Source organism: Lagenorhynchus albirostris, chromosome 17 (assembly GCF_949774975.1).
Source record: "Lagenorhynchus albirostris chromosome 17, mLagAlb1.1, whole genome shotgun sequence".
Classification (NCBI taxonomy): Eukaryota; Metazoa; Chordata; class Mammalia; order Artiodactyla; family Delphinidae; genus Lagenorhynchus; species Lagenorhynchus albirostris.
This window is the reverse complement of record NC_083111.1, coordinates 8115536-8130815: the sequence shown is the minus strand read 5'-3', so window position 1 is coordinate 8130815 and position 15280 is coordinate 8115536. Positions and strand designations below refer to the sequence as shown.

Here is a 15280-nt window from a genome sequence, read left to right as displayed (position 1 = left end):
GAATCGCACCTTAGCGCTTCAGGTTGGCTGCCAGAAGTGACATGCTTCACCTGTCACATTTTACAGGCCAAACACGTGGCTGACTTCTAGGGTGTCAGGAAGTATAATTCTACCATGTGGCTGGTAAAGAAAAGACCCGGAGTGCTGGTGAACAGCACTAATGATTACCCAAGCTCTCCGTTCCTTCTTCCCTTCCCTTCATTTCCGGTATTCCCTCCTTTTCTTCCTTCTTTGCTTTCTATAGGGGATCATGTTTTTACACTGGACAACTGACGACCTGCTTGATACTCGTGGAATAATATCAAATAATCAGTGTCAAATAATACAAGGTAGAGTTTATAGAGGAGAGGGGAAGACAGAAAATTGCCTTTGTGTAATGACTGGTTTACTGTCTTTAATTCCTCACTGAACAATCAGTTCAGACCTTGCACCTCTTTTTTTTTTTTTTTTTTTTTTCAGTACGCAGGCCTCTCACTGTTGTGGCCTCTCCCGTTGCGGAGCACAGGCTCCAGACGCGCAGGCTCAGCGGCCACGGCTCACGGGCCCAGCCGCTCTGCGGCATGTGGGATCTTCCCGGACCGGGGCACAAACCCATGTCCCCTGCATCGGCAGGTGGACTCTCAACCACTGCGCCACCAGGGAAGCCCCAGACCTTGCACCTCTTCAATTCAGCACATACTTATGAGTGTCGACTACAGGACAAACACTGGATTATATTCTTTGAAGCACTTGGCAGAAATGGCCCCCCCCCATCGCCACGGCCTTCTGGTACTTTGACTCCTTCTCCCTCCTTCTCTACCTGAGCTCTACTCATGCCCTCGGCTGCTGAGGTCAGGTTTGTGTTCCTTGGTGTCCTTTTTTTAAATTTACAGCCATGCTTCTCTAATATTTTTCTTTGGAATAGTGGTGACACAAGAGGTAGCTTGGAGTGCTAACATCGCTATAATCAATCCTTCCTCTAAACCCCAAGTCACTCAAATACATGTTCTCACTAGATAATCTACAAGCGTATCTTCCAAACTAACTAACATTCGAACTCCACATTCAAAGAGTGCTACCTCTAAATCCCTCCTAAATGGAATACTGGCTCAATGATTGACCAGGAAATCTGAAGCTAGGATCCCCTCTTTGCTCTCTGAGTATTCAGAGAAGGCTATTCTCATCCATCTGCCTTATTTTCCTACACCAGATAAAAATCAGAGCATTCAAGGGTTACTAAAATAAGGATCTGATACCCGAGAGTGTAGGAGGTAGGGAGGAGATATGGGGATATACGTATATGTATAGCTGATTCACTTGGTTATAAAGCAGAAACTAACGCACCATTGTAAAGCAATTATACTCCAATAAAGATGTTTGAAAAAAAATGAATGAAGGAGGAGCCAGTGACCAAGAGAGTGGTGGGGTGATAAGAAATAGGTCTGAACATGCGGGAAAAAAAATTTTTTTTAAGAAATTGGGAAAGCCAGTTGAGTGGGATAAATCAACTAGGAAAGAGAAGGAGATAGAGGAGGTTCTACTGTACATTCTATTGTTCAGAAATGTAACTGTGGAATGAGGATTGGAGATGGGACTTTATTGTGGAAAATAAGAGGGTGAACCAGAGTCACAGCATCATGGATGTGGCATGACTCTTTCAGAGCCGTGCAAGGTACCTGGGCTTAGGACTGAGGTTAATTAAAGAATCCAGATCAGCTCCCTAGAAGGAATTCCCAGGGAGAGGATAACTGTTAACGCCCTGCAAGACTGATAAATGGGTAACAAGAGAGAGCCTTGTGGTGATGAAGGTGTTCTGTAACTTGACTCCACTGATGTCAATATCCTGGTCGTGCTAGTGCTCTGTAGTTTTGCAAGATGCTACCAGTGGAGGAAGCTGAATAGAGGTTGTACAGAATCGCTCTGTATTTTCTCCTACAACTGCGTGTCAGTCTACAATTATCTCAAAATAAAATCAAAGAATATGATTACTGTGAATATTTCAAAACTCCCCAGTAGGAGTAGCCATTTTTTTAAGTATAGTAGAAGCTTTTCCAAGGCTAATCTTTTCTGCCTTATGTGAAGTGTTAAACAAAGAACGCCAGGGTAAACGGTAAGGCACAAGATACACTGCAGGACATTCTCAGGGGCTCTCCTCTCTTTTCTTTGGGCGTCTGGAGCAGCACTAAGTGATTCGTGCAGTCCATTAGAAAAAGCCTTCATTTCTAAACGGGCACTACGTTTGCACTTCATTTTCACACTGCACTATTCAGGCATCACTCAGCTGCCTTTTCTTGTGTTTGATCAAGATTTAGGAGCAACACGGTAGAGCCAAAACTATTTCCTCCCTCTTTCCTTGACAATCAGTTACAGATGTTACTGGTGGCCGTTGGCCGAGTTTCCTGCTGGATAATAAAGCACTTACTAGCGATATTCACTAAGTTTCTAATGCCTGCAGGCGAACATACTTCCAACAGGGTTCAAGACACACCTGACCTCAAAATCACATTGCCTGGCAAGGCTTGGGGAGCTCTGCTCAGTCTGGCTGTCTCTAACTCCCATCCTTCCTCTCTTCTTCTACTGCACTTATGTGGAAACCAGAGCAGGACCACTCAAATTCACAGATACTATGCCCTCTGCCCATCTATTAGATTCCTCTGAAAACCAAAGGCAAAGAAGGAAAGAGGGAGAGGATGAGGACATGAGCTGTGTTTTAGACCGTCTGCTTCTTCCCCGTGGTGACTCTGAGTGTCTTTCAGGACCTTGGCTGAAGGCCTCCATTCATTCACCCAACTGCATGTATGTAGGTCTGAAGGCAACACGAGGACACAAGCATGAAGTTGGGATTTGGTTCATGTCCTACTAATGACACCCATTTCCCACATCAAAGCAGACAGATAAAAACATTTTCAGCAGCATAAATGGGCTTCCCTGATGCAGGAGAGCCTTCTAAAAATGCTATATGTCATGGTGATGGGTTTCTGTTACGCCATGTGGTACTCATTAGTGTGAAAGTCACATATCCACCTATTGGCAAGGAAATGGAGAGCTCACGCAGTAACAGTGACACACCAGATGCTTTACATAGCAAGTCAGTAGCAAGCATGAGAGAGAAAAGAGCATGCGTATTCGGATGCCGCTGGGAGATAGCTCCAGCTGATTACGGGCTATGGACTTTCTTTGAATATATGCTCCTAGAAAGCATCATTGATTTCTGAGAAGCTGTACCAACCCAGTGTTCTCTTGAGGGTAGGAAGGGCTGGGGCTTCTTATGCAGGTTCAGATCAGGGCATGCTAAAGGATGAAATTTTTTTTATCTGCAGATCCTAGAACTGTTATAATGCTTTGGCAATTCTCCTAAACAGAGTAAGCAAAACCGGCCTTCTGTCAAACCAGTTCAGACGAGCAGATCAAACTCAGAATCTTCCCTGGCTACAACCCAAACAATGTTCCTTGATGATATTTTTCATATTCCATTCTGGTCAACAGTTCACCCTGCAGTTACTGAGCTCATCATATGAGTGAAATGCAGGGGTGCAGGGATACAGGACGTGCACTTCTGTGTCCCATCCGTTCATTGTCCGTGGGAGAGACAGGGACACTGCGCTGCTTCGTCTGAGAGAAAGACACAGATCAGAGTTTAGCCTCTGTGGTTTATGGTAGTTTCTTAGAGCAGAGCTAATAAACAGCATAGATAACCGGAGGTGAAGGTCAGGGAAAGCTGAACATGCTGCAGAGGCCAAATAGGAAAGCCTTCTATAAAAGAGCTATCCAAAGATTTGGTGATTAATAAATAGACATGACTACGTTGGAGAGTCTTCAAGCGTTTATTTGTCACCAGGAGACCCTACATTTTTCTTTGCCCCACTGTTTTCTAAGAATGAGCTTACAGATAATCTCTATTTTAAAAAGTTTTTAAAGAAATTAAAAGGAAGGAAAGGAGGCAGGGAGGGAGGGAGGAAGGACGGAAGGGAAAGAGATCAAAAACTATCTATCTCATGGTGCGTGCCTGTCAAATTTTTGCCGAGACAACAGAAAATGTGATTGTAAGCTTAAAGAGTATCTTGATTACCCTGATGTCTGCCTCACACCTGGTAGGAAAGTCTATAGAGCAAGAACACCAACTGTTTTTTGTTTTGTTTTGTTTTTACTTCCTACTTAACAGAGCGCCAAGGAGGAGAACTGCATTCTTCCTGGCCTCTGGCAATCTCATTGCTGGCCAGGCAAGGTGACCAAGGAGGTGACTGTCGTCAAGGAGGTGACCGCTGTTGGGAGGAGAGAAGGGGTAGACTGCAAATCCATCCAGCCTGGTCACTCTGAGTCAGCAGAGCTGAGCTCAAGCAAAGAAAATTTAATTTGCCAGAAAAATCCCTCCTGCTTCTCTAACCACAGTAACCTATAAAAGGGCTTCTAGTTGACTATGAAGTACACAATACTTCATCTTCAAGTTTCCCTCAGGGGCCTTATGTGGTAAATAGATGATCGTTGCTCATTATTTAAAAGCCAATTAGTGGGAAAAAAAAAAGCCAATTAGTGGAGAAATCCAGATTGGTTGAATCACTGATTTGCACGGGCAATCAATGCCAGAAGATACGACGTGCTTCACCCTTTAGGCCTTACAGTCCCAAAACCATGGTGTGTCTTAGAGAAAGAAGCGCGGTCAAAGGAACACAGAGGTCACTGGAAGCAAACCTTCTGGCAAATGTTAAAGTTTTAACCACGAAAATATCTTTGGTCTGTAACTAAGCTCGTAATAAGTAAGTGTAGTAAGATGTTAAAGTCTTAATAGATATAATTTAAGAGAAAACATTGAAGTCAGTAAAGGTAATTTAATAGTTAAGAATTGGGCACTTAGTATCTACCAGGAATTTTTACATATGTTATCTCATATCATACCCATGACAATTTTATGTAGGTATAATACACGTGTTATAGTGTCTATAATATCCCAATTTTACAGATGAGGAAACATAATCTTACTTAGAGTAGTTTAAAACTTGCTCAAGTTCACACATCAAGTAAGAGACTGAATGAAGTTGAATCCAGACCTGTAAGTTCTTACAGTTGAAGCTCTTATCTCCTACTGTAGGTTCGTACAAACTATATATGTCACAAAATTTGGATTGTCGACCATCTTCATGAGAGTTTTAAGGGTGCATATGCTCACTAATTGAGATAAAACAATAAACATTTCAAAGCATAAATCTCAAATCCAAGTTAAAATTTCTTAATCTTGCTTTAGCTGCGAGCGTTTTAGATGACATTTACAAGAGGACTGTCCTCATGGTTTGACAGTGCTGTCATTTAAAGAGTTTCAGTTGCTATTAGAACAGAATGAACAAGTGTTCCTAATGAGCGTGCTGGAAGTTTTAAAGGTCACTTAAATTTCTCCATACTGGCCCTGCCTTATGAGGGAACATTGTACTTTTATAGCATAGTTAGAATCATTTTAACATAGCCTCATTCTGTACGAGATTTGAGTCAGCTGAAAATTTTCTTGTATTTGAGCACAATTTATTTTCCAATTACTAGATATACATCACTTCTCCATATCAAAAACTAGGAGTGGGGCTTCCCTGGTGGCGCAGTGGTTGAGAGTCCGCCTGCTGATGCAGGGGACACGGGTTCGTGCCCTCGTCCAGGAAGATCCCACATGCCGCGGAGCGGCTGGGCCCGTGAGCCATGGCCGCTGAGCCTGCGCGTCCGGAGCCTGTGCTCTGCAACGGGAGAGGCCACAGCAGTGAGAGGCCCGCGTACCACAAAAAAAAAAGAAAAAAAAAAGCTAGGAGTAACCCATCTCCAAAACAGCAGGGAGGATTCTATTAAGACAAAGCCATGAAATTCACTTGTGGTACTGCCCCTTCCTCCTAGCAGTGGAGTTGGTGGAGCTCACCTGTACCCTGGTCTTCTCCCCTGTCTGGGAACCTGGCTAAACTACACTTCCCAGCCCCCAGGTTACAAGATGAGGCATACGACCAAGTTCTGGAGAGCGGAACGTAGGCAGAAGTAAGACTGTAGGTAGAAGTAAGATTCACCACTTCTATATGCAAACAAAATAGATGTGAATCTCCCATGCTTTTTTTTCTCTCTTCCGCATGGCTGGAAATGAAGAACTCTGATGCCCTAGAAGATGGGGGAGCCCCAGAATGCAAGGAGCCCCAGCCTATGAGCCACTTGCTGGAGGAGAGATCCGTGCTTAGTGGAGCTGCCTACCAAGGACAGTAGGTAAGAAGTAAACGTTCATTCTCTTAGTAAAACCAAACTCAGCATAGCTTATCCAGCCCTGATGAGCTCGGCCACTACCACGATGGGTCGGGACATCTGGGCTGCCGAAATGACTTGGGAGTTATCAGCCTGTAGATGATGTTCGCATCCACGTGCTTTGTGAGTGAAGCTAGAGCAGAGATGAAATCTCAGGACTGAGCCCTCCGCTTTGCCACGTTTAAAGGCACAAATGTGAGAAGAATCCAGGACAGATATCTGAAGGGTGGCCAGTCAGGCAGGAAAGAGGACAGTGTCCTGGAGGCTGAGTGAAGGGAGCATTTTCAGACTATCTCAGTATTTTCACAGTTGACGGAGCGTTCGATGGTGTTGAATAGAATAATAGGCTGGATAAGATGCCGGCTGAGAGCTGTCCCTTGAGTGTGGCAATAGGAACGTCCTGCCTTCAAGGAACTTACCCTCTATTTGGGAGGGAGGGAGAGATAATAAACAAAAGATAGAGGGGGAAAAAAGCTAGAAGGTGCCACGTTGGAAGATAAATAGGGAAGAAGGCTAGCGAATGTTGAGAAAGGGACCTGAATTTTAAAAAGTTGATCAGGGAAGGCCTCACTGAGAAAGTCACCTCCGAGTAAAGGTGATGTGGGAAGCCAGCCATGTGGCTGCCTGGGGCTAGTATTTCAGGCAAAGGAAACAGGAGCAAAAAGCCTGTGGTGGGAGCATCCTCACCACCCCCACAGAAAGGGATCATTAAACTAGCATATCCCAAAATACGTACTGCAAAATGTTATTCTGCAGGGTCTCTTCGTACAAAAAGAGGATTCCAAGTGAAACGCCGCATTCTTGGCCTTCTCTTAGGAAGTTAAAGAACATGTTGGTCTATTTAATTAAAGCCTTTGAAAAAGTCTGGTAGCAAAGGAACCAATTGAACTTTGTTCAACCTTTTGTTTCCTATGCGTTTTACAACATAAGATCCATTTGGGGGAGGTTATCTATTAACCAAAACTAATATTCTAGAAAATCCACGAGGGAAAATATTGGACTTCCTCACCTCTCTGTGTAAGTCAGAAAACAATGTACTTCAGGTACTTGGATCGGTCAGACTTGAGTTGGCAGTGTGACAGTTTGAATATTGTCAGATACCATTTTAGAGAAAGCTACTATGAAAGTCATATAGTTATAGGGAGCAAACGTGGTTTCAAGATATTACTTTATCTGCTTTTAAAGTTTGAACTGTGCTTTAGTCACTTGAAAATCTGTATTAGTCATATTTCACCCAGCTTACCCGTGATCTTGAGAAAGAGACACCCTGCAACTTCTTGCAGGAACAAAGAACAGAACTGGCTCTCCTCCTGAGACATCCGTCTATATTTCCATCCCAATTACTTGATCTCAGGTCTGGGGAAAGAACCACGCCACCTATTAGAGTTTAAATGGTACCTACGTCCGTCTGAGATTAGGATAAAGCAGAATCTTGCCTTTAAACAGGACCACGTTAAGCACTGGTTTGGTGTCACCTTGAGAACAGGGCACCAACGGTAGCAGAGCCCGTGGAGACGGCTGACAGGTCATTATGACCTGGGATCCCAGAGAAGAGCCAGGCCGGACCTGAACAGAGCCCAAGTCTCCTTTCACTCAGGCAGAGAATATACTGCTTCTTACTGCCTAGATAGGGTTGCTGCTTTCCTGGATGAAAAAAACAAAAAACACATCCTGAACGTGGAGGGCAAATAACTGATCTTGGGGAATTTTTTTCCCTTTCTTTGAAAAATTACCTCATTACTTCTTCTTTAAGCTCATGTGTCTGCCATGTGGAATGGAGCCTAGTTTGTCTTATAACCACTTACTGCACTACCCAAAGGAAATTCTCCCTAAATCCCAACACGAGTACCCAAATGGTGCCATGAACTTTAAGGTTTGACTTAAGCATCTTGGATCTCATGCATTCATATATTTATGATTTATAAATGCATCTGCAAAAGAGTGTTGGCACTTATGTAGACGGTTTTATACACTTATTTATATGTTGCAGTGGCCTAAGTGCTATTTTAAGGGTACAACTTAAAAATCCCAATTAGTTGGGCTTCCCTGGTGGCGCAGTGGTTGAGAGTCCGCCCGCCGATGCAGGGGACACGGGTTCGTGCCCCGGTCCGGGAAGATCCCACATGCCGTGGAGCAGCTGGGCCCGTGAGCCATGGCCGCTGAGCCTGCGCGTCCGGAGCCTGTGCTCCGCAGCGGGAGAGGCCACGACAGTGAGAGGACTGCGTACCAAAAAAAGAAAAAAAAATCTCAATCAGTTCTCTAATAAATATTGACCATTATAAATATTTGAGTGATTTTTATCATGGACACAGCAGCTTACAGGGACAGTTCTTTTAAAAATGATAGAAATGATCCCAGAGGGAATAACAGCTCACCAGCAGGACGTGTTAGATTCTAAATTCTACTGCTTGTGCTTTTAACTCAGCTATGAGAATCTTCAGGAATTTAAGGGCCAAATGAGAGAAGATTATTCCCGATAAAATTAGATATTTTCTACCTCCATCATTATAAAATACCTTGGGGAAAATGGCTTTCCAGTTTTTTATTAGTAACACAAATTCTTATAAGTACTTTATATTTTATACCAGCAAAACCACTAATTTATTGAAAATTACATCATTAAGGTATTCCATTTCAGATTAGAGCTTCCAGAATTACCTATTATCTTCAAGAAAATTCTTTTAATGCTATCATACACACGCACATATCTGCAGGATAACATCTTCAGGGAGTATCTGATCGTCAGGGAGTGTCTCAATCAGCTCCATGGGGAAGAATGTGTCTTTTTGTATCCACACAGTATTCAGATTTGCTCTCCTAGCCACATCCCCTCTGTGGACTTCGACTTAAGAAATGGGAATCCCCTACTTGCGGGAAAAGATTCTAGGGATCTTACTCAGGATACTATAATGTTTCCTCCTTTGTACTTAATTTTAGTTAACATTTTATCCACTAACTCTAGCTCTGTAATGGACTATTAACTCAGGATAAAAATTCTTATTTTGCTCTCTCTCCCCTTACACACACACACACGTACACACACACCACAGACCCCAGTGCGTAATTGGTCTGTGTCTATCTTTCGGCTTTTCTCTTCCATGTTTATAATTGAGGCCTCCCAAATTTAGGATTAAATGAATTCAAATTTACAACAACAGCAAAAAATTCCAACGTCAGCCTTGTCAGCAAGCTGTAACTTATTGGGCGTCACCTCAGGGGTGAGAGCAAATCCCCACCCCCTTCTACAAGCTGCAGATCCATCATTAAAGAATCAGGCCTCTGCCATCGAGCCGACCTCCTGGTAAAATAAGGATGCCACTGTCAGGGTAACACTTCAGTTATTTTCCTCCCGTTATTGCCCGGGAGCAGATCTGGAGCTGTTTCGGATGCGAGGTTTGTGTGCATCTGTGCGCTGAGGGTGCTGATGGGGACGGAGCGGAGGATGTGAGTGTCGGTGGCAGAGGAGAGCTGTAGGCCTGAGAAGGAAGCCTGCAGAGGAAGGTGGAAGAGCGCCAGCTCTCCCTGCCTCGGCACCAGCTCTGTTCCTCCAGTGGCGTCGCCGAAAGGCCCCTATTCATCGACACCTTTGAGTACCCAACACTGCGTTTCAGGGGCAGCACGGTGGATGCAAACTCGCCTTCAGTGAGCTCTGATTCCAAAGCTACAGGCAGTACAACCTTGGGCCAGTTGCTTCATCTCTCTGGACCTAGTTTGCTGCTGGTAAAACTCTGCAGGCGATTGTGAGGCTTCACTGGATCAGAGTGTGTCATCCGCCGTGTCTGGCAACCGGCATAGGCCCTGCATGTCCCCTCTCGTGGCAGTAGGTGTGGGCATGCCCAGGTGACCTGGCTGCTTCTGCATGCCAAGTCTGTCTTTCCGTTGCATCCTTATTTTCTCCAGCTTTGTCAGTGATATCTCAGGGGGGTTGTGTGTGTCCTGGGCCTGTTTACCCCAGGGTAGGTCCATCACTCACCCTCCCCTCCCTGAGCTAGAGTGCAGGGTTTCTGCCCCTGCACCCAGGCCACCCTCCCAGGTTCCTTTTCAGCCAACGGGGAACTCAGAGGTGGGTGGGATGGGGGAGAAACCAGGGCATTTCCCCCACATGGTTCCAGCTTGGGTGGCCTCTCCTCCAGGCTCCTGTTCCCTTGGGACAGGTCTGTGTGGGTTCCGCTGCTGGGTCCCAGGAACGCTTTGTCTTTCAGCCTCAGGTAGGTCTCTGCTTCTGGTTCCTGCTAATCTCCAGTTTGCCCCATCATCCCTGTTTGTCTCCTCAGATTGGTGTACCCAATTCCCTGTGTTAAATTAAGTTACCTCTGTTTAAAATACTTATTGTTTTCCTGGCTGGACCCCGACTGACACACGGATGCTGTGTTATGACGTTACTGAATTTTTGCCTCTGGGTTGGAGACTCACACTGTGGAATTTCAAAGCAATGGACTTGAACCCTCACAGGGCCTACTTAGCTTGAGGAGCCTGGTGAATTCAGCTCTACACATCAGCACAGAAGACACGTGTGTGATCCGTCCAGGTAGGACCTCTGTTTACCCCTGGCCACAGATTGTGTTGAAACAGGGAGCTGAAACTCCTGTAAGAAGGACCAAAGAGAATTTTGAAGACCAGAGAACCCCTTCCTGAGACGCGATTCGTATTCTGCGTTTGGGGAGGGGGCAAGACGTCCCATCAAGTTTAGGTTAAGTGTCATAAACAACTTCTGGGAACTTGCTGCTGTTATGTCACAACATCAAGTGACGTGTCCCCAAATGGAGAGGACAACTCTTTACCAGCCCTGTTAGATTCTCTGCATTTCTTAATCTTATTTCACTGGTAACAGGGACAAAATTACTACTGGAGTATTCATAATCTTCACCCATATAAACCTTCTTTACCGCTCTCCCCACCTCCACCCACTTCTAGGAAGGAAGGATGCTCTTGCTAAGTGGGTTGGTTCCAGGCTCTTTTCTGCAGTGCAGACTTGGGATAATGAGTGAAAGAGAGGGAGTCAAGGAAGCCAGAGAGGCTGAGTCTGGCACTGAGAAAAAAGCCAAGGGGCAGATGCCTGCAAAATAGGTGCCCATCGAGTGAGGGGAGAGACTTGGGGACCGGGGTGAGAGGCTGCAGAGAAGCAAGGAGTACAAGAAGATGGGCAGACAAAGAAAGGTGATTTCGTGAAGTGTTGTTGTTGAACGTAAGTTACATCTCCTTTAAAGCTCTTTAAAAGATGCAGATAAAAATCTGATGTACTGTAAAACGAGTTTTAGTGGTTGGATTATACTTTTCAAACATGTTTTACTTCTATACCAGACGATATGGGCACCTAAAGTTTATTCGGTTTACACGTTGTCGGCTGTGCGCAATTAACCCTTTCAGTGATACTGTCTTGTTCTCTCATTGTTTCAGATGTGTGTGTGCTGTCTTTTTGGCTAGTCAGAGAGCTGCTAACAACTGCCTTTTAAGTTATTTATTCACGTGACAAAAATTAATTTGAGAGCCTGCTGTGCGCCAGGCTCTGTGTAAAACTCCACTCTGCCCATGAGGTGCTCACAGCCCAGGGAGGGAGACAGAAAACACAGCCCGCGTTGTACCATGGGGTAAACGCAATGATGGACATGAGGATACAGGGGAGCACAGAGGAGGGATGCTGCTTTCAAACACCTGGCCCAGAGCCAGGCACACAGCGGGTGCTCAGACACAAGGCACATCCAGTGAAAGAGGGTGCTGGGCTGGACACCAAATGCAGGGACATAGCCATACCAGTTGTCAGGGGCCCAGCTCTCCATTTAACTATTATAAAATGGGAGTCAGCAGAAACAGTGGCTCAACCCACAGCTTTCTACCTGACAGCTAAACCAATTCCATGATTCGTCATGTATTAACAGCAACAGGACACAGTGGTGGTGCGGAACAGGGACACACTGGTCTCTATTCTCAAGGCAACCTCATTCTCTTTAGGAAGATAAGACAGACACGGAACACAATTAGCAAACATACAAGGAAGCAATAAAATCATGAGCTAGAAGTGGCTAGGTATTGTGGGAATTGACTGTCAGGTAAGCCTTTCCTACATCAGAGAATTCATGCAACAGAAATTAATGCCCATAAGAATGTTTTGAGTATATTAAGGTGGCACTACGGACCCCCAGGAAGAGGGCGTGTGTGTCGGGATGATGAGTGTAGGAAATGATGGATTGGTGTTCATGGGCTATACCCTGGTTGGTTTCCCACTGAAATAGAATAGAATCGAGGCCAAGTGTGAGATGGAAGCAAGTCAAAACTCTTCACTTACATCCTGTGGTCTCCTGTTTGGAGCCAGGTTCTAACTCTAAATAAACTTGTGAAAATGTATTCACAGCTGTTTAGGGCCAGAGATACCAAATGATGGTGCTCTACCAGCTTAAAACTCTAGCTTCATGCAAAATGGAGTTGTATCAGATCTTTCATCCGTCAAGCACAGAAAAGAGAGCTAGTCTGTGTACTCCGAGTTTATCTCAGAGAAGAACCACATCTCACACGCAGAACTGTCGACTCTCTTCCCTCTTTTACACCCCAGACAGTATTCAATAAATATGTATAGAACAAATGAATAAGAGAAACCACCACACCAAAAAAGTCCACTGTCTATTCTAATCACAAAAACATTCAACTCAGCCTTTGAGGTGACTTTTCCAATTGAAATGAAGCCACATGGGGTTTGGGGCCAGGGGTACTGAGTAGTGAGTGCCATTAGGTACAGAGTTTCTATGTAGGGTTATGAAAATGTTCTCAAATTAAACAGTGGTGATGGTTGGACAGCTCTGTGAATAAACTACAACTCACTGAATTGGGCACTTAAAAGGGATTGATTTTGTGGTACGTGAATTATATTTCAATACAGCTGGTTTTTTTAATCATAGCTGAGATTCAGTCTTGATGAAATACATTATAACTCGAGAATCCAAATACAGCTCATTGTGCATAGTGTAATCAATGAGTTTTATTCTTGAACATAAGGAGACTTATAATCCAATGAAAATTATGACCTTATGAGAGAGAAAAAATTATTCTGATGAAATATGAAAGCACTTTAAACTGAAGACCAGTATGCAAATGAGCAGGAACTTATTAGCTGAGAGCTGCAAATATTCTGTGTATCAGAGAATGGGTAGTTGGGTTATTGGTTCATTTGGTCTCTCATCCAATGAACATTTTTAAAGAAATCTGAGTAGCAGTATTCTTCTAGGATTCTGAAGAGCTGTCTCATCGCTGGCTGAATCAGTGAGCAACAGAAAGGTTTGAAATTCTCTAATACCTTGTGTATACACTACATCCCGGGCTCTATAGATCTGTTTCCTCTACAGCAGGACCTGGGGCTCTCTCAAACGAAAATTGGAAGAGAGTTACACAGCTGTAACAGAACTGTGTTCATCTTGACCACAAATCCTCATGCAAACAGAAAAATGGACGTTCTTTCCTAGCTATAGTGACTTTCCTCTAACATTTATGGCCCAGAGCTACCATCAGTTCTCTATCTACCTGGCATCCAGTGTAAGCTTCAATGAACTATAGCTGATAGGCAGTCCAGTGCCTCTAGACACACGTGGTTATTGAACAATTGAAATGTGTCTTATCCAAGTTGGGATGTGGTGTCAGTACAAAATACCCACCAAATTTTGAAGACTTAGTACTAAACATCTAAACCATCTCTTTAATAGATTAAAATTTGTATTTTATGTTGAAATCACACTCTTTTGGATATATTGGGTGAAATAAAAATATATCACCCCCTCCCAATGTAGCTTTCTCTTCCCTGAGGATGAACAGCAAAGAACTCAGTTAAAGAAAGGTCAGCCTTGTGAAGGCAACAGGGAATGTAATGAAAAGGGGTGAAGAGAGAGGCATGGCCAGTCTCTGCTCACTAACTTGTTATAACTGCTGTCATCACTGGGGGGAAATTATAAGAATGAGGTTTGAGGTGTTCATCTAAACCCTTCAGTCCCTCTGAAATGTTAACACCATTTTATAACCAAGACTGCTTTCTGGAAGGGGAATCCCAGCTGACCACAGGCAGACTGTGTAGCTGGGCATTAAGAGCTAGGTCTCACACATAGGTTAATGTAACCGCTGCTGCTACGTACAGGCTCAACTGGACATTTGAGGCGTTGAACCAGCTGCACAAGGACGATCAAAAACTACTGGAGCCCCTTGCCAAGATGCAAGTAGTCATTTTTAAACGATATTCTTCTTATACACGTGGATAAGGAGCTCATAGCAAGTGCATTTCCACTGCATAAAATGTAGGGATTTAATCTTCAGGATACATTCCCTGTGCATTTCCTTTATGTGAACAGTTCCCATTGAAAAAGAAAACACACGAATCTTCCAGAGTAACTCATATGTGCTTCCAGCTCTTTGCCATCAATAATCTAACAAGACCCACCATGTCTGGGTGGAGGTATTAGAGACACAGTGATAAAGTGACTGGGTAGCCTCCCTTGAGAGAGACACAGTTTGATAGGGGAAGGATCCAAGAAAACAAAGAACTGCAGCAATTTTATACATATTGTCTAATACTTGTGATATTGGACTATTCGTGGATGTAGGAGAACATGTGCCTTTTTGTAAGTAATTAAAGGCAAATCTATGGAACCTACTGCCTGATTAACAAAGCTTCTACTGCTGCGGGAGAACAAATGAATTATCTGCTAATTATCTTACTTTAGAGGTTAGTCCAAGCCACTTTGGTGTCTATATATTTGTGTCTGTGGTTATTTGCTGCTGGTGATATAGAACGAACAAACGAGGAGTGAGTCTTTTGTGAGGTTCTCTATGCCCAACGCAGCCATTGGTCAGGGGAATCTCTGTGCTTTGCCCACAACCCTTGGTGCCCTGGAGTCTTGGCTCTGCAGGAAGAGTAAAACCTTCGTGAAGTCCCCGTGTTCACTGAGAGGCACTCGTGTAGATAATAATGGCAGACAGTTTAGGAAAACAGATTAATTATTACGTCTGACAACTTTGGGGAAAAAAACAGGAGCTCATTTACAAATTTGCTAATTAGTCCTCTCCATTG

At 44.1% G+C, this 15280-nt stretch overlaps 2 protein-coding genes across 2 annotated transcripts in view; one reads left to right on the top strand and one right to left on the bottom strand.

Annotated features, from left to right (window-relative positions):
• The window catches only part of CLVS1 (clavesin 1), a 131279-nt gene that overhangs the window by 27019 nt on the left and 88980 nt on the right, over nt 1-15280 (bottom strand). The window lies entirely within an intron of this gene.
• The window catches only part of ASPH (aspartate beta-hydroxylase), a 256661-nt gene that overhangs the window by 235989 nt on the left and 5392 nt on the right, over nt 1-15280 (top strand). Inside the window, exon 26 of the transcript XR_009536458.1 lies at nt 6088-6201. The gene's annotated coding sequence lies outside the window, so the exon portion shown is untranslated. The remainder of the gene's footprint in view (nt 1-6087; nt 6202-15280) is intronic.